The sequence below is a fragment of the Rissa tridactyla genome, chromosome 6 (genome assembly GCF_028500815.1).
Source record: "Rissa tridactyla isolate bRisTri1 chromosome 6, bRisTri1.patW.cur.20221130, whole genome shotgun sequence".
Classification (NCBI taxonomy): domain Eukaryota; kingdom Metazoa; phylum Chordata; class Aves; order Charadriiformes; family Laridae; genus Rissa; species Rissa tridactyla.
The window spans coordinates 29,452,810-29,471,582 of record NC_071471.1 but is presented as its reverse complement, the minus strand read 5'-3'; the positions used below and the strand labels follow the sequence as shown (position 1 = coordinate 29,471,582).

The window sequence follows — 18,773 nt, the reverse complement described above, 5'->3', positions numbered from 1 at the left end:
CTTTTACCTTCCCCCCCCCCCCTTTTTTTTTTTTACACGCCCCGGCTAGGGAAGAACAGAGCATAAAGTTGGAAAACCATCCAAAGCCCAAATAAAAATCATAGGGAGCCCTGGACAAAACTTCTCCCTGCAAAGCTGAAAAATCTCAAGCCACGGTGCGCATTTCTGGCCCCGACACCCCCGCGGAACGGGGCAGGAGGCTGATGCTCGCAGGGTCGGGGATGCCTCCAGCCGCGTCGCCCCCCTCCTCTTCTTTCCCGAGGTACCGGTAGCTGCCGCCCCCCCGCCGTGCGGCCGCCCCGGCCCCGGCCCCAGCCCTTACATGGACAAATCTGCCTGCAGGGAAAGGCAGGAATTTGGGCCCTTGACGTCAGCCCCGGGCAGAGCCACAGCGGCCCGGCGGGGCGGGAGGCAGCGGCCGCCGCTTTCGCTTTTTGTTTCGTGCCGGGGGGGGTGTCCCCGCCGAGCTCGGGGCTGCCGGTCCCCCCCCTCCCCTTCCTCCGCCCGAGGGGAGGTAAGGGCCGAGCTGAGGGGGGGATGGAGGGGCCGGAATGAGGGATTCAGGAGGCGGCTGGGGGGGTGCGGAGGGGCTGTAAGGGCCGGCGGGAGGGATGCGGGAGGGGATGGGCAGGGGGGGTGAGGGGATGCCGGGGTGGAGGGGGGCGGGGGGGGGCGTCTGGCCGGGGGGAGGCAGCGGCGCAGCGGCGCGGAAGGGGCCGGCGGGCGGAAGGGGCCGGCGGCGGGGCCGAGGGGCGGGGGCGGCGGGGCGGTCCCGGGTCCCCGCCGCGCCCCCGGCCCCGCCTCCCCCCGCCGCCTCCTCCTCCCGCCGCCGCCGCCGCCGCGCTCGCCTCCGCTGCCTCCTCCCCCCCCGAGGTATTGTTGCAGATAATAACTTGCCCCCTTCCTCTTCCCCCCCCCCCCCTTCCCCCCCCCAACACCTCCGCCCGCCGAGGCAGCTGTGCAACAGCTGGAGCCCCCGGCCGGGGCGGGGAGCGCTGCTGGCCGCCCGGGGGGGGGCCGCGCCTGGCTCCTCCCTCCGCCCGGGGCGCTGAGGCCGTCGGGGGAAGGGAAGGGGAGGGGGGGGCCCTGCCTGGTGCGAGCTCGGCGGCGGGGCGGGGGCAGCTCCCGGGTGCGGGACGTGGTGGGGGGGGAAACTTCCCCGGTACTTCGGCTGCCCCGGCCACCGCGGCGGGCGGGGGCTCCCCGCCGACCGGGAGGTTTCCCCCACCCGACCCCATCCCATCCCATCCCGGGGGGCCGGGGCTCGGTGCTGCCGGTCGCAGGTGCACCTGGCCCGGGTGCTGGGGGCAGCGCTGTCCCTCCGCGCACCTTGCGCCGGCCGTCCCCTCGGTTGGGCGGTAAATAACGAGTTGAGTAAAGCCCTGGCAGCTTTTTATACCCCAGGGGAGGCCCACCCTTCCCCAGCAGGTAAGGACGTAAAAGTTTCCCACACCCTTATGTCACCCTGGGCTTTTTTTTTTTTATTATTATTTAATATATATACATTTTTTTTCCTCCTCCCCTTTTGAAGAGGCAGATCTTTATTCCATATTGTACCATTGTTGAGCGGCGCTCCCCGCACCCTGCGTCTGCGCTGGGGAGAAGGCAGTGCTCCCCAGTAGGAGGTGTTGATGGAGAAACTCGTGCCGTAATTGCTCCGGCTACTACTGTACCTCGAGGTGCAGTTTTGGCCCTGTTGGTGAACCAAATGAATGTTGGATTCTCCTGCTTTATTTTTATTATTTTTTTGCTTGCTTGTTTGCTTTTCTATGCCTGTACGAGCTTGCCTTTTGGCCCCCTTGTTTGGTTTTTGGGTTGGGTTCCTGTTTGGTATCTTTTCTGCCTTGTTAGGTGATTGATACACAAAAGTTTTAAGAGCTTGTGGGAACCGTGGAGCTCGCTGATGTGTCTTCCTACACACCCACAACACATTGGCCCCTGTGCACAAAGGGGTTTTGGCCTATGTGAAATGCAGGGTCTCACATGGAAGCATTAAGTTTTTTGGAAACACTCTAGATTTGAGAATTTCTTTGATTCCTTGGACTCATTCACCTGTAGAGTCTGTGTTTATACTTTCCAGGAATGATTTTTGGGGCAAGATCTGCAAGAGAGCAGGGAGTCCCTGGATGTCTAGGAGCTGGGTGATACAGCAGGTGCTGGCTTATCAAGTAATTACAGATATGGGATATTAGGAAGGCAGGGGAATGTTTGGAGACAGAAAACAAGACACAACATTTCATTGGTAGGTTACCAGCCACATTCACGCTGGAAAATGTTGGTCACTGTCCCGTGTGTAGCCCAGTTTGCTGTGCAGCAGCACGGTTTGGGGATGTGAGGGACTTTCTGGTTATCCTCACCCTTGCTGCACCAGGACTGTCCTATGCGAGGCTAAATAATACTCTGGGATACGGGATTTCCGTTGGGAAATATTTCCATCCGAGGATAAAGATTTACTGTTGAAAACTTCTCTCTGCCCGTTGGCCTACTTTGTCTCCCCCTGCCCACCCCATGACCTATCACTCCTAAATTTATTAGTTCTGTTATTCCCCTCTTTCAGTTATTTAGCCTTTGTTGGAGGGTTTTTCCCTGCAGGATGGGCCATCAACAGGTGATGGTGTGGGTGGTGGCCACCTGGCAGCGAGTTCCTGCTGTAATCTAAATCCTGCCTGCAGCTCCAGCGAGATGCTGGTGCTGCTAATGGGGCCTTCAGCCCTGCTGCCCTGTAATTGTTGAGTTTCAGATATAGTTTTCCGTTAATTGTTTTTTTCTTTTTTTTTTTTCTTTTTTTCCCCCCACCTCAGTCAGCTTGTGTTGGCTGTTGTTGGGAAAAGTTAGCAAGTTGGGGGAACCTGGTCCAGGACGGTGGCAGTGCAAAGTCCTCATCAGTTATGGTGCTGGGAGCTCTCCCCTGCTCCCCAGATTTTTTGGAGCACACTTAGAGATCAGCTGGGGTGTTGGGGCAGGATGCTGGTGAGCGTGCCCATCTCGGTGTGGGTTCCAGCAGTCGCCGTTTGGACGAGCAGTCACCCAGCTACAGGGGGTAAAATTGTTGGATGATATTGTCTCTGATGTGCTGTAGTGAAAGCAGGGCAAACTGGGAAAAACCTGCCTCTGGACTGGTGGGCCTGGAGTGGATTTCAGATCCCATATTCTGGCAATCATGGCTAGGGTGCAGAAAATCCCAGGTTCCTGTGCAGTTTAGCTGCCTTGTCTCATGGAAACTTGCAGAGTACATCGGATCTCCGAGTTGCATTGCTCTGAATATCATCTTCAGCTGTGCTGTGTTAGTGAGAGGTAATGGGCTCTGTCTTACCAGAATCAGGAACTGGTGTGGTGTAATTCAAGCTTTCAAATAATGAAAGTGCAGATTCAGATGCGTATCCCTCGCCAAGGCGCTCGTTTCTCTTGGGTGTTCAGGGGTGAAGCTCCAGAGCTGGTCTAGTGAATTTTACAAGGCACCTAATAGCGTCAGCTACAGTCTCAGTGGAGCTGGAGTGCTTTTAAATATCTAATGCCATCATCAGTATATATTTTTAATTATTAGTCATAGTACGAATTATGGTGTGGGGTTTCATGGTCAGAGTGGAGACACCACTCACTTTGTTTCGAAGCCTGACTGTTGCCTTGTTTGTTCAAATCGCTCTTGTGTTTGTCTGTATAATCCCTAACTATAAAACTTAAGTGAGTGCCTTCTTATCAGCGAAGCCTGGTGCGTGCAGTTTTGGAGAGGGATAGTAAAAATAGTGGGGAGTTGGAAAACCTGAGGGAGTTTGACCAGAAGTTTGAGATCGCTCCTGTATAAAGGACACAAGTTAGAAAGGTGTCACAGAAACAGTGAGTGCTGTGGAAAAGGGGTTTCTGTTTCTTTGTACCAGTGCAAGCCAAAGTGAAAACAGCTGATTCAAAATGAACAAAACTAAGTGCTTTTCCATGTAACTAAATGGTGGCATTTATCATGCAGAACGTTGCTAAGGACAAGAATTTTAGCCAAGTCTAGAAAGGAGATGGGATGGCTGTATGAATGTCAGGTAGACTTAGAGTTACGCCAGCTCAAGGTGATGGCTCTTAGATGGTAAACATCTAATTGGAAAGAGGAGACTGTTTCATGCAGGTTTCTCTGAAACATCTCTTGCTGACTGTAGCTGGAGAAAAGCAGTAGCTTGGGTGGATGACAAATTGTTTGCAAGAAGACGGTTTCCGTGCATCTGTGGAAACATGTACCCTCAGGGTGCCCGCAGCGGTTTCTCTGTTCCTTTGCCCATCGTGGCTGTGCGAACAATGCGTCCTCGGTGGCATTTCGTTCCTCGTGCAGCGCCTGAAAGCCTGACCCACACGGCTCTGCCTGTCTTCTAATCAACTCTCCTGGCCCTGACGCGGCTCTGGGCAGCACCCACGCTCTCTGCTGTGGCTGGCCCCGCACCGCGCAGCGTTTCACCTCCGGCTGGTCGACCACGCTCTTCCCTGTGCAGTCTGTGGCAGCCCTGTAATCCCTTCAGGTGGAGGGAAATCCCTGTGGATGCATGGAGAGGTTTTAAAGATGGCATTGGGATGATGAAGAAATACACGTTTTCTTTAGGTACATTATTTTTTTGATGGGGATGCGGGGAAGCAAGACAAATACCAAGTCTATGTGACCCACCAGAAATCTGGGATTCAGCATCTGTGTTTGCTGTGCACGTGTGTAAGCGATGTTCTTCCTGCTGTCTTGCCACGGTAGCTTCATCATCTCCCTTTGCTCTCTCTCTTAGCAGCGTGATTCCGCTAAAAGCTAGAGAGCTTACTGGAACTGCAGCCACGCTTCAAAAGCAGGCAGGAGCAGGGGAGATGGAAACCATAGCTTATCTAAGGATGTGGGTTATCTGAGGGATGGATTCGCAAGGAACAATACCTTTAAAGAGTGGGGGTTATATGTAGGAAAATACAGAACTTGAAGTAACTTTGCTTCCAGAGGAGGGATTGGAGGGAAGGTGGTGTGATCGGCTTTTCCCTGTGCATTGGGAATGCTGGAGGAGAGCACCAGTAAAGTATGAAGAGCTCTGTTTTTTCCTCTTTTTAGACTAAGGAACTTTTTGTTTTGTAAAATAGATACAAACAGAGAAAAGAAAACAACAAATCAAACTGAAAGCCACAGACCAGAAAAACCCCACAAAGTTTAAAAGCTTTTTTGGGAGCTTGTGCCTGCCCAAGAAGCGGGGGTTTGCGGAGTGCAGGGCTCGTCTCTTTCTGTTCCTCCTGCTTCTGGGCACAGCAGGGCAGGTAGGTCTTGCGATGTTTCCAATCCAGATGTAAAAAAAAAAAAAAAAAAAAAAAACAAACAAACCCACTACCCACACTTAAATTGTTGTGATTAAGGTTACTGGCAGAGACACCTCGGTGGAGATTCTGCTTTCATCTCAAAGAGCTGGTTTCGATCACGTTCTGAGCAAGCGCGAGAGCTGGCATGAAAATGATCATTTTTAAGGCGCTGTCAGCAAGTCTCTGTCATTTTAGACTGTCGGTATCTGTTGTTGGGATCTGTGGGTGACAGTGACACGCGTGTGAGTCACTCGCGCTCCCAAACTATCGCAATACGCTCAGGAAAGGAAAACAAACAGCGGTGGAGTCGTGGGCTGCTGATAACCTTTTCTTAGAAAAAGATACAAGCCTTTGAGCGTTGCAGGCTGTAGGGAGGATGTTTTCCGTAGCCCTTGATGCCATAAGGGAATCTCGAAATACAGTGATTCCTTGGTAACCCCATAAATTGCTTTGTTTGTTTGGGGGGGGAGGTTGGGATGCTTGAGAGTCTCTGGCTTATGCCAGCTTTGTTTCTGTGTGATAGCCCATTGACCCTCTTTGGGGTTTCCACGTTGGGCTGGGAGGGATCCTGTTTTGTGCCTAAGTGGGTTTATTCACTTGAGCACCCTCTAAGTAGGTGCCATTCAGTGCTTGGCTGCCGCCTTCCCCCTGCTACCACTGCCCAGTGATGCTTCAAGGCAGGCAAACTTCCGCCAAGTCTTGGATGATTGTGCCGCCAGTGGAACAGTTAGTTGAGATTTAATATGGCCATTATCTTTAGGTAATAAAGTATCAACTAACTTGCCATAACTATCTTTTTTAGTGTCCATTAAAAGCCCCACATACTTCATTCACTGGGTGAAATTTAATAGAAGTTCATCTAAGCATTTATTGCTTATTTAATTTAAAAATAAGTTGATCTCCACAGTTGGTAACAGGCACTGAGGATTTAATTAACATTCAGTAAACTACCCTGTTAGCTCTGAATTACACAGTCAGGTCTTGTTTATGCATCAATTTGTAACTCCCCCCCCTTCCCTTTTTCAGGCCAGTGGATCTCATTGTGGAGAGATGCAGTCGTCTCCTCTTCTCCCTCTGCTCCTGCTCTCTCCTCCAGCTGGAGAGCCTCTGCCAGGGCTGCGCAGCTGGGGGTTGTAACTGCTGAGGACCCAGGACCCAGCTGCTTTATTGTGGGACCAGCCTGGCCAGCTGGGCGAAGGCTGGCAGGGTGGATGGAGGAGACCGACAGATCCTGCCGCAGGCCTGGAAGTGGCTGTGGATCCCAGTGGGGTGGGTAGGGATGCACTGCGCGGTGGGCTAGCAGCGGTCCAGCTCCAAACCTTAGTTAAGCATAGCGGAGCAAATTTAAAATATCTTCTCTAGGGCTTTTTCAGCAATGTGGCTGGCTGAATGAAACTCAGTTTGGGGTTTTTTTTGGAGGAGAAATGGGGGGTGCTTCACAGGTGACTTGCAGGTGGTCCTGCTGCAGTTCTCCTGTTCGTTGTACCCCAACTGCGGTGGTTTATGGCTCGGTAACGTACACGTGCATCTTCGATGTGCGGTGTGCACGTACCCTGAGGAGCTCTCTCTGTTTCAGCAGTTTATTACCTCACCTTAACAGACTTGAATTACTCCACTTAATGAGGCAAGCTTGAATGAAAGCGAGGAGTCTCCCAGACAGCGTGCGGCACGCCGCGACTGGGTTGGGAGAGTGATTGGATTAGCAGCTGATAAGTGGTTGTAACTCCAGCTGCTCCATCCCCCCTGCCTCACCCCCCCGGGTGTCAGCGATGTTCCTGTTTCAGCTCAGCCCCAGAAGAGATCAGCTGGCTTGAATTTAACACACCTCATCGCTTGAGGTGGGGACTTGGTTTGCTTTTCATGGGTTTGGGCAAATCTTGAGAGATACCTCAAGGTATTACTGTGGCCGAGGTGAGCCTTTAATCTGGATTTCCCAAGAGAAACAGATAGCGATTGCGGCAGCCCATGTGGTAGTCCTGTAGTTAATTATGAGCAACACACTTGGTTAAAAGAATAGTATTAAAGTTGCAAAGTCCAAGGGCTCCAGAGCTACGAAATGCCAGAATGAAGGTCGTTGATGAATCCTTAATTTCGTCCCCCCCCCACCCCCGCAAGCAGGTAATATGTTATAGCCACTTAATTGCCAGAGCACCTACTCTTTGTGCCCGGAGTGGAAGGTGATACTTAATGAGCAGCTATTCAGTTTCTTTTATTTTTGTGCAGTGTGTGGCCCCAAGCCTTATTTTACTACACACTATTCAAACTCAGGACTGAATGCAGAATTACTAATTTCCTTTTGTGCTTTTCTGGAGTGCTCTCAGCTCTTTCATTGGGCCGCTCTGCAAGTCGGGGTGACTATTTTTGCAGTGCCTTCCAGAGGTGAAGGGAAATTACTCTTGCCGTTTTACTGATGGGACACTGTGAGGCTTGGAGAGGAGTGAGGTTGGGAGCTTCGTGCCATCCCTGACACTGAAATCCAGGAGAAATAAGCCGGTTAGACCAGGGTTGTTCTCTTCAGTTTGCAGTCATAACTGATAATCAGAGAAATGGTTGAAAAGAATGGTTTGTAATTGCAGACTGAAGTTAGCATCTTTTCCACCCAACTCCGGAGATTACTCTGAAATGCTTATTGCCGTTACGCCTATCTTTACACGCCATCTCCCCCATCTTTTCTGCTTTTACCTGCCTCTTATGCATTATCGTCATCATCATCCTTGACTGAGGGGCAAAGCCTGTACTTACCTTGTGTGGGTATTGAAATGCCTCGCTTGGTCTGGAAGCTGGTCTTTGCCTCTGGCATTCAGAAACCAGGGCAGCTTAATGCTGTAGGATCTGAAATGTTGTGATGGGGAGGTCCAGAAATGAGCCACAAAGATGGTTAAGGTCCAGGTGGTACTTTTGTATTAAAAACATATTTCAAGGAGTAGAATAAAGGTGATGGGGACTGGATCTGCTGGATGCTTCCTCAGTGGCTTGTTTTCCCGTGTACAGTAAAACTGCCATTTTTTAGGGTAGTTTAAGCTCCCTTTAAAGCTGTGGCGGTTCTCCATCACTTCTGATCCTGCAGGTTATTTTTTGTGACAGTGAGAATTACGCTTTTCCTAGCACAGTTCCACTGGGTGCCTTTTCAGAGAATCCATTTCTTTCTTGGGTTCCTGGGGATGTGCAGAGCCGAGCCTGGAAAACACGGCACTGCATCTTTGCCATTTATGGAGGGCTCAGTGAACCTTCCGCGTAGTAAGTCTGAAATTCAAGTGTATGAGTAATCCAGCTGAACTCTCTGCAGCTACTTTGTGTGCCTAAAGATAAGCAAGTGTTTAAGCACTGTCCTGTACCCGAATCCTAATTTGCTCCCAAGGCATATGGATGGGAAAGAATCGGTGGGCAGAAGGGTTAAAGTTATCCGGGGAGATATGTGGCCGCTTTTCTTCTGAAACCACGCTGTAGCATACGGAATGGCCATGGCCTCGCTGCAAGGAAGAGTCAGCCTTGTACAGTGCAGGAGGTCATACTGTAAGCGAAGCAGACAAGTTGCAAGCCTCTACCAGTGGCATTAGGTGATGAACTGTGGGGCAGAAGCATATTTTGGAAGTTAGGAATAATGCCTTGGACCTCCGCGGTGCTGCGGGGATGAGTGCGGTGTTCTTGGCACGTAACGCCTCTTCGAGTGTCCCCCTCTGCATAGGAGAGTTGAGAGCGAGGGCAGCACAGCAGGGGGACTTAAAGCAACATAAATGAGCGTGTCTTTCCAAGGCACCCTGCCCACCCAGGTATTTGAAGTGTCCTGGTGAAAGGACAGCAGCTTATGGAGTGCCTGTGTGCCTCCTCCCATGGCTTGGCATGGCGTGTTTCGCTCTGCTGTGTGGGAGAGCTGTGAACTTGGGGTGTGCGGAGGCTGGGGAAGTCGGTGGAGAAGTTTTTAAGGACTGCATGGTATGGTGGGAGGAGAGGAGCTATGAGAGCAGAGCTCGTTGCCTTACTACACACAAGGATCCCTGCAGGGTGTGTTCATTTGCAAGTTATTCTGTGTGAAGGTAGCTCCCATTCCCGGTTGCACACACGACCTGTGTGCAGTGTTTTGCAGTCACTGTTTTTACAGGTGGGTATCGGATCTCTCTGCGGATGCAGGGCAGATGGGTTGGCATCACCTCGCCTTTGCACCGCCTGGTGTATTGCCTTGCTGCGCTGTACCCTGGGGTGAAGAAGAGAGGACTCATGCTCTGGTGTATTACAATGATCACCTGTGCTGGTAGTGCCCCACCTTGTCTAGGGTCAGGCCACTCACTGGGGTGTCATACCCATACCCACACCACCCTGGTTCCTTGCCTGCTGGGGTTCCCTGGATGCTGTAGCCCAAGCCCCCAGTCTGTATGCATTTGCACACCTGTGGTGGTGCTTTAGGTCTCGCGTCATGGAGTTATGTGCAAGAAGTCCTAGCCAAAGTGATCTGCTCCAGCTTTGTTGTGTTCAGGGCGGTTGTCTGCCTGTGTCAGCTGCTCCCCATCCCTTGAAAGTGAAGTGCACAGAGGCAGAAGCAACCTTATGGGTTGTTTGCAACAGCTTTTGATAAATTTCTCATGTCTCAGATGATTTGATTCATACCTGATTAAGGGTGTGCCCAACTTCATGGGTGGAACTGGATGTACAAAAGTAGCTGTTGTATTATTGGGAAGTCCCACATTGGATCATCCGGTTTAGTTCCAGCTCTCTTGGTGGATGCACCTGCTAGGATGGGAATATTTTCTGCATGTTTTAGTTGTGCACATTCTACCTGGTAAGTAATGGAAGTGATTCCAGATGCTCTTAATCTACAAGGCCTATCCATCTAATGAAAGATATGGGTAATTCTGGGTATGGTATTGGGCACAGGTTCGTCCTTCTCTTCGTTTTTACTTCCATATCCCATGGACAACGTTTTCTTGTGTTGTCTATATCTCTAAATTTGACCTGTAGCACTTTGGGCTGAGCCTGCCACTTGTTATGCTGCCCAAAGGAGAGTAGTGAGTCTGCGTAACCATGCGCGTTGAAGTCCTGTGAACCTGAGCAGAGCACACAGGCTGCACCCGTGGAGCGGCGTCTGGGTCTCAGGAGCTCCTGCCCTGGGAGATGCAGATAAAGTGAAGGATGGTGAGAGAAGAGCAGAGCGATTGACTTGTGGACATAGAGACTGATTATGAGGGAAGATGAAAAGGATGTAAAAAGTGTGTGTTAGCAGAATGTGACTAAGATGGAGACCTGATAAGTATTGAAATGTGTCTGTGGAGGAAGGGGGAGCAATGAGCCAGGAACTTCTGGCAGAGCAGAGCTGTACATCTAGGACTTATAACTTGGTGTAAAGTGACTCTGAGTCACAGGAACGTATGACTCCTGTGGCCATCCTGTCACAAGCCATTGCCACCTATAATCCCTTCAACAAACGTGCTCTGTTCCATCTGGGGAGCTCTGCCCCGTCCTTCCTGGGGAGTTCGTCTCCCTCATGGCTGTTTATCGCTGTGGTTTCTGAGCTGTACACGCTTGCTGTCTCATTCCTCAGCCCTTAGTCACAGGAGGCCTGTGTGGGAGGGAGGGACACCCATGAGAAATGTGAAACTTGATGCAAAGTCCCTTACCACCAGGAATTTGGGTGTCTGATCTGCTGCAGCTTGGCCTCTGGGAGCCCACCGGAGATCCGTGGGCTGAGACTCTCTGATCTGCAGCCCTGGTGGGGAGAGTGGGCTGGAGGCTGGGGCGAAGGTGAGTTTCTCCTGCAAAGGGCAACCCATACAGCATTTGGGGGCTTCTGGTAGAGCCACCCTGGCCCAGCCTGTTTACAACGTTCAGTTGTGCAATTGGATGGGGTAAAGTGGAGGAGGAGAGCAGCGTGACTCAAACTGCCAGTGACCTAAAGTGGGCTGTAAGCTATAGGTGACACCTCATGCCTCCATTCTAGCTTCAGGCAGTAGAATCTGGCAGGGAAGATATGGCCACATATGCAAATACAGCATGTGGGTTTGGGTCTTGATCCAGCATTCGCATCCGTAAATAGGTCAGCCCCTTCCTTACGATAGCATTTGTGTGCACTTTACAAACATGAACTGACTAATCCCAACAGATGTTTGGCAGCCTTCTGAGCCCACAAGGAAGTTAAATATCATTGCACTTTGCTAGAAAGATGCTCAGGATTCAAGTAGCACCTGCTAGAAGAGCCCATCTAAGCCGGGGCGTGTTCATGGCTGTGTGGGTGCAGCTTTGCAGAGCACCTGCCACGGCTCCATCGGGCTGGTTTCACCACAGCGGCTTGTGAGGGCCAGGCTGTGGTTCCATTGAAACCAAAGACACAATTTCCTTTAATTTTCGAGGGGGAATGGGATTTAGCTCCATGTTTGTACACTCGCACTTTATTAAAATCCAACTGGAAGGATGGAGCAGTAGGTTTTGATTTTTTTAATTTTTTTTATTTTTTTTTTTGCACACTGACGTGCCCACCTCCTTGATGGTGGTGTGTGGAGGTGATGCTCATGGCTGGCCTGACTCCTTTACTTGCCTTTAGTTGTGAGATCCATGGTGCTTGACGTCAAGCAAGTTACAAGGATGCGTGTTGCAGAAGCAGCGGTCTATTCTGGAGTTGTCTCTGGGCTCTGCTGTTTGCGATTCATGTCCTGCCAGTTCCTGCTCCATCCCCCCATGAAGTGCAGCCCCAGCCAGCTGCCAGAGAGGACCAGGGAACTCCACTGCAATAACTTTGCCTGTACTGACTATTCAGAGGTCTCAGATAATGTCCTGCAGCCTTTTTTTTAGGAGGAGAAGTTTGCTCAGCATTGTATAGGCCAGAAGCTGCCTGACACTTTGCTTCCGCTAAAAAAAGGCTATTTGGCTAACTTTCCAAAGGGAAAATGAAGCTGTAGTGCACCACAGGGGAGTGAAGAGTAAGGAAGGCTTCTGTTTGTCACTGTAGCCTCGAAGGTCCATATTCACCCTCTTAATGAAATTCCGCTGCACAGGGTGGGGAAAAAAAAGAATCAATCCTCTTCATATGGATCATTGGTGGCCTGACAGCTGGTCTGTAAAGAGCAACTGGGGACAAAAACAAGCTTCTGCTGCATCTGAATGTTGGCGTTGGTTGGTGTTGTTTTTTTGTTCGTTTTTGGTCAGGGTTTTTTTTGTTTGTCAGGGTTTTTCCCCCTGGTGCTTTGAGAGATGATGAGGATGCTTTAGACGCTTGGCTTTCTTGCTCAAGAAGGGCCAAGGATTGTACTCGTTTCTCCCAGCCTCTATTTTGTTCCCTGGCTTGATGGCTGTCCTGATTTTTTTAGGCAATTATAATTATAAGGCTGCTGAGCGGAGGGGGAGGCAGCAATAGGATAGTTCTGGATTACTAATAAATCAAGGACTTCTCTTAGGTGTTTCCTCACTCACATCTTTATCTGTCTCTGTTAAATATGGATGACAGCTCAGGATACTAGGCTGTACTTCTGTCTGCTCAGTTAAAGCTTCCTGAAGCCTCCTCAGGGCACAGACCCTGCCAGTTTTTGCCATTCAGCATCTCGAGGAGAATCCTTGGGTGTCTTCTGTGTTGACGGAGGCTGTGGACCGCTCCTCCACTCCCTCATCACTCCGAACCTGCTGCGGTTGCTCTGCCTGCGCCAAGTGCATGCGTCTGACTCAAACCATGCTGCCGGCTGCTGCTGCCTGGCCTTTTTGTCTGCATTAGCTTAATTGAGTGAGGAACTTGCAGGAGAAGCTATTCATTCCCCTGGTAACTGTGCTTGACAATCAGAAGTTATTCTGGGGGTGAAGGACCAGTACAGATTTGTTTTCCTTGGCTGCAGATCCCCAGACCCTAATAGTTTCTCACTCATATGAACCGAGGTTGACTTGGTTTGCCACTAATTAAAAGCCAAAAGGATATGTGGTCCTCTCCAAAATAATTACCATCTTCAGTGAATGGAAGAAAACTCTGCCTGCTTCCCGTTTGTTTCCAAACCCCTCTTGTTCTGCTGCGTTACCCTTGTGCTGGCCATCATGCATGGGAGGGCCCCGGCAGTCCCCAGGACTCCTGGCCCATGGGGACTTTGTGCTTGAATCCTTCCTCTGCTTTTGGCCCAAAGAGTAAATATGGGAAAAGCAGGGAGTTATCAAAAAATTTTATGAAACCGAGTAGTTGTATTTGTGTGTGTGTGGGGGGTGTATTTTCTCAGTTGGAGGCCACTAAAGGCAGCAGAGGCGAGTGTGTGCACCCCGCGTGTGGGAGCACATTTTTATCTTGACTTTTTATGGGCTAAAAAACAACAACAAAAGGTTTTGACTGTGTCTGTGCTCGCTACTGGGAAAACCTGAATGCAGCAGCTGGAGTTCCTAGATAGTTTGGTTTCTATCAGTAATGGGTTTCAGATACACAATAACTTCGATTCATGCGCTGTTCTGGGCCTGGTGACATAGTGGAAGGTGTCCTCTCCTCCCCGTTTGCTCAGCCTGTGTTTGTCACATTTCTGTCACCATTGGGGCTGGGCCTGCAGCAGGAGGAGGACAGAGTGTCCCCTCCCTTCATCTGGTCCTAAGCGTCTATGCAAGTGTTTGTGCTTCTTCAGTGCAAATCGGAGGGGCTCTCCGAGGTCACCACCGGGTTGAGGGCCGGAAGATGTCCAATCCAAAGCAGTCAGGCTCCTGGGCAGCGAGGGCCTGTGGATGCTGTTTGCTCTGTGCGTGCAAAGGCGGAAGCACATCTCCAGTCTTGCTACTTATCCCCACCATGACCTCACGGTGAGGTTTCGGCTTCTGAGCACCAGCTGGCTGCAGGAGGAATAGCTGTCTGGGCAGTGGTCACCAGCTGAATGTGCCTCCTCTCAAAGCAGAGGTACGGGGATGGCCAGAAGTCTCCCAGGACCAGGCTCAGGGGCTGGGGCAGGATCAGCTCCATCCGTAACGGTCCTCACGGGGATGTGCCTAACCTGCTGTTGGGTGTTGATGATGGCAGCCGTGCCTGCTCACCTGCAATCCTTCCTCTGCTGGATTTGAAAACGCGTTGTGTTTCCTTTGTGCAAGGAGCGTTCCCAATGTTGCTGTGCTTGCTTATGGGGCTTTCACGGAGCAGCAAAGGAGCTGCATTTTCTTAATCTGCTGGTTTCACAAGGCAGTATCTGGCTGTGCCCTTAGTGACAGGTGTTTTTTTTAATGCATATGGAGTCCCCTGTTTTAATTGACTAAGAAAAAAGAACTTGAAGAGGGTATGAACCCATGACCTTGAGATAAATAGTTTCTTATTGAGTCCCCGAGCCCCTAAGCCACCCCCTCTTCTGCGAGTAGCATGGTTTAATCAAAGGTCAGAGGTTTTGTCGTCTTTGAGAGCCTCAGAAAAAGAGGGCGACGCGAGCGAGCTCTCCTCGGTCCTCCATGACTGCAGTCATTCTTGGCCTGTCAAGTTCCCATTGAGCTCGCTGCGCTTGTCCTCTGTTCCTGGATGATGGCTCTCTTGACCTTCTCTGGTCTCTCCGAATGCTGATAAAGGCCTAGCGATCAAATCAGCTGTGTTTCTGGGGGTTGTAACTAGATATATGGTGGCTATGGGCGAGTGGTTTATGTGAAGCTGCTGTGAGCAACGTGCAGATTTGCAGGCTTGATAGGACATAGTCTTCACTTGGCAGCTCTTCCCACGCAGCCTCCCACGCATGTCTCCTGTTTCTAGGCTGAAGGCCAAGTGTGGTATCTCATGCACCGCTGTGTGGTCGGTCTTGGCGAGTGCTGACCTGTGCATGGCCACTGCTGTCTGAGGCATGGTGGTTGCTCGCAGGTTGCTCACAGAGGTCTCCCCTCATTTTATGCTCTGTGTTTCCTTCTTGGGTGGTGACCAGGCATGTGGCTGTACCTCTTGTGACAGGTGCAGGATTAGTCTCCTCTTCTTCCTTCTTCCCGACTGCTTGAGCCTGGCTGATGGCTGGCATGGAGCTGGTCTTGCTTGCATGTTGGAGGCTGGCTTCCTTGATGCTGTGCCAAGTCACTCTTTGAAAATATCAGCTGGCACGTCCTGGAGACATCTTTGTCTCCAAAGGCTTCTGCAGTTCCTTTCTGTTTTCCCCCATCACCAACTGAAAAAATAAAAACATTTGGCTTGATAACATAAATTCCGGCTTCAGGGCTGGTGACAAAATTCCCATTGACAAGCTGAATGTGGTAGGGTGGGAGTAGGTGAGGACAGGTATGATGGGGGTGTTACGCTGTTAGGTGCTCCTGTGAATCACACCAGCGAGATGGAAGAAGGTTGAAGAGACCTTTCTTGGTCTCAAGTGTTTTGTGCCTTTGGTGTGATGTTGCACCCACATACTAGCTTGTTTCAAACAAATATGTATGTACTTGTCCAAAATACAGCACTCAGGTGCAGCAGGTTGGAGGATATCGTGTGGCAAACTCTTGGAAGAACACAGAGAATTAGTAGCCAAGAAAACTTTGTGCTGAAAAACCCTCAGGTACAAGGGAAGAAGCGTGATCTCTCCCTGTGAGTACTGATGAGATCCAGTAAGGGTGCCGAGCGACGTGTAGTTGCTAACTTTGCCATTCTGCAAACCAAAAGCCTCTTTCTTTCCACCGAGAAACAGGAACACAGTCAAAGTGAACCAAATCGTACAGGCCCAGGGGTACAATTTTTGTCGTCGTTGTTGGTGCAAATAATAAAGGAAATCCAGAGCAAGTCCAGCATATAAACTTCTCCAAGTCAAGATAAAATGGCACGGAGGGGCTAAAGCCTTTTTGTTCTTAGTTTTTAAGAAGAGGAAAGATGTGACAATACTTGCACTTACTGTGCTGCAAGCTCTGTGATAAATCACAGTCTCATTTTACAGGCAATTAATTAAGCTCCTTTGGGAGGAGGATAATCTGCAGAATTCCCGTGGAAGTCTGTGTGCTGGTTCTCCTGCACAAGGTGATGGAGGGTTGTCCGAGCTCTGCTGCTTTCCCTTTGCTTGAGGCTGAGCCCCAGCTGGGAGGATGGGAGTGTCTATAGTGCTGGGTACCAGACATGAGGGCTGCATGCTCATGTCCTTGCTGTCCCCACCACTGTCACCTTTTGGGGAGAAAGACCCTCTCTGACATGCAGGAGAAGTGCATGGAACTGCGTGTTGTCCTGCAGGGAGGTTACCAGGTCGTTGTGCTGAGATAGATGGCCGTTTGACAGCTATGCCATGGGACGGCGTCTGCAGGGTCCTGCTGAGCCGGGGGATTAGGATCATCCTTTCCTCCCCATTGTCGTGCTGCCGTGTGTGGTGGAGACCCTCTCCATCCCCTTATTTTAGTTATTAGTGCTGAGCTGAGGCTTGCACGCCCCGGAGGTGGTGGTGATGATGTTCAGGGAGAAGAGGGGCAGTAGCTTCGTGGGCGGTGAAGGTCTGCTGGCTCCAGGTGACAGCAGCTATGTGTGCCTGTTATCCCGCAGCAGAGCGAGGGGCGGCACAGAGCATCCTCCCCATTGTCCCTCCCCATCCAAGTTCTGGAGCGGGGGCTCTGTGGTGCCAGGATGGTTTCCCTGTCACAGAGAGGAAAAGTTTATCAGTGTCCTGAAAAACTGCCTCTGCTTTTTTTTTTTTTTTTTTAATTCCCTTGGTGATAAGTGCCAAATTCAGTGTGGGGCCTGGCTTTCAGCTGAAGTCGGGGTAAGTTAGGAACTAAAACAGCTTTTTAATGTATTTTCTGTACGTCTTGGTCCACATCTATGATGGAAATAATGGTACTTTCTTGTTCAGAAGGCAGATGCATCCACAGGCATCCGTGGTCCTCCTAGTTTTGAAATGTAATAAGAGCAGTTATTAGGGCTTGTCAGAATTGCTCCGGAATTTTTATCTATATTTGGCATAAATGGCTCCTTTCTCAAAATGGAGTTTTCTGCGGGAAGCTTCAGCTTGCAACTCAGTTCTTGTTTTGTAAAGGAAAAAGAGTTTGTTTTTTTTTTTTTTCTTCTATTTGTGATGGTAACAACACTTGTTGAAAACAAAAATGTTTCCATGAAATGCAGTAGGTGGTGAGGCTGGTCCACTCTCTGCTGGCTGATTGCCACGCTTCCACGTGAACCTGGGCCGTACACTTCCTCGGCCTCTGAATCCAGCTGTTTGGAAAGAGGAGCAGCTACACTGAGACACTCTTCTTTTTTAATGCCAGGTGTTCAAAGCCCTTTGCTGCTCATCCCACCTGAAGGTATTTGTTCCAAGGCTGAAACTGGGGCAGTTTGCTATTAAGGTATAAAAATGAAAGAAGATAGCTAATGCTTGTTCTCCTTGGACAGATGTTTCTAAACCAGATAGATTTACTGGTCGTGGCTGATTGTGCTTTTTTAAACATCACAATGGATTATAACTCTCTTAAAATACCTAGCCTGACCAAGCAGGCACGGGCGTAGGGAATCCCGTTGGCTGCCAGGTGTTTGTTGTTGCTATTTTCAAATGTTCTGGCCAAAACTAGATAAAACAGGAGCCTTGAACACAAAGACTGGTTGTGTGGGCTCTAAGTTTTAGAAGTTTCATTTACAAATGGCTTTAAGAAGAGTGATAAGAGAGCCCAGCATAGGGCCAAGGGTTTCGTTGTGGTGGCACCAAGGCAAGCCTGGGAGAAGGTGACCTTTGCCTTCAAATTTTGGCCATTTAAAATGAAAATGGTTAAAGGAACGTAGTCCCTGATAATAAAACTTACTTCCTCAGCATTTTCATTGCTGTTACTCTCAGCAGCACCGTTAGACCTGAATGAACGCGCACAAAAATGCCATCTCTGCCCCAGGAGGTTTGAAGCCAAAGGTGGGCTGCAGGAGACCCCGTGCTGGGACTGGGGAGAGCCGGGCGCCTTCCTGACCCCCCTGCCTTGGGGCACCACACTTCTCCTCTGCTCCCTTCTGCTCTTGGTCACTGCTGGTCTGTGTTTCTTGACCGAGCATCTTAAGACGTGGGAGGTGTGTTAGGGCAGTGTTAGGGCATCCTCGCTGCCTGGTGAGGATGGCCATTCCTTGGGGGAGGGGGGAAAAAGGCATTTTTTTGGTTTTGAATTGCAAAACATTATCCTTTGTTTGAAACCCAGGCTCTGTAGTGCTCTGATACTGCATGAGGACTTGAAAGCGAAATCAATTATCCTTCTTTGATCAAGAAGCCGGGGTGCATTCGAGTGAGAAAGTGAAACTGCCCCCCTCTTGCTCCATCCAGGCTTGGTGAAATGCAGGCAGCAAACAGTGGGGGGGGAGAAAAAAAAAATAAAATAAAAAAAATCAATAAGGCTGTTTGAAAATCTTCCACTTCCAGTAGACTGAGGGAGTGCGAACAGCATGAGGCTGGTAGTCTGTGCGTGAAAATACCGGGTCCAGTCCTGGCGTTAGTTACAGACACGTAACTCGCAGGCAGTGATGGGGAGCTGCTGAAAGGTCGCTCCAGCATGGGACCCGCAGGCTTTCTGGCAAAGGCATGCTGATTCCTCTCGTTCCTTAGCTACCCTTCTTTCCTAGCCATCCTTCTGCATTTAAAGTAACAGGGGTGCGA

The 18,773-nt window shown here is 50.4% G+C and overlaps 1 protein-coding gene across 18 annotated transcripts in view; it reads left to right on the top strand.

Annotated features, from left to right (window-relative positions):
- The first annotated feature begins 360 nt into the window (after nucleotides 1–360).
- Nucleotides 361–18,773, top strand: part of LPP (LIM domain containing preferred translocation partner in lipoma) — a 353,260-nt gene continuing 334,847 nt past the window's right edge. For 11 of the 18 annotated variants that reach the window (XM_054206279.1, XM_054206270.1, XM_054206281.1 and 8 more), the window contains exon 1: nucleotides 1,139–1,428. The gene's annotated coding sequence lies outside the window, so the exon portion shown is untranslated. Of the gene's footprint in view, nucleotides 515–812; nucleotides 874–1,137; nucleotides 1,429–18,773 lie in introns of those variants that run through there. The other 7 variants (XM_054206284.1, XM_054206275.1, XM_054206277.1 and 4 more) reach the window with 3 other exon arrangements.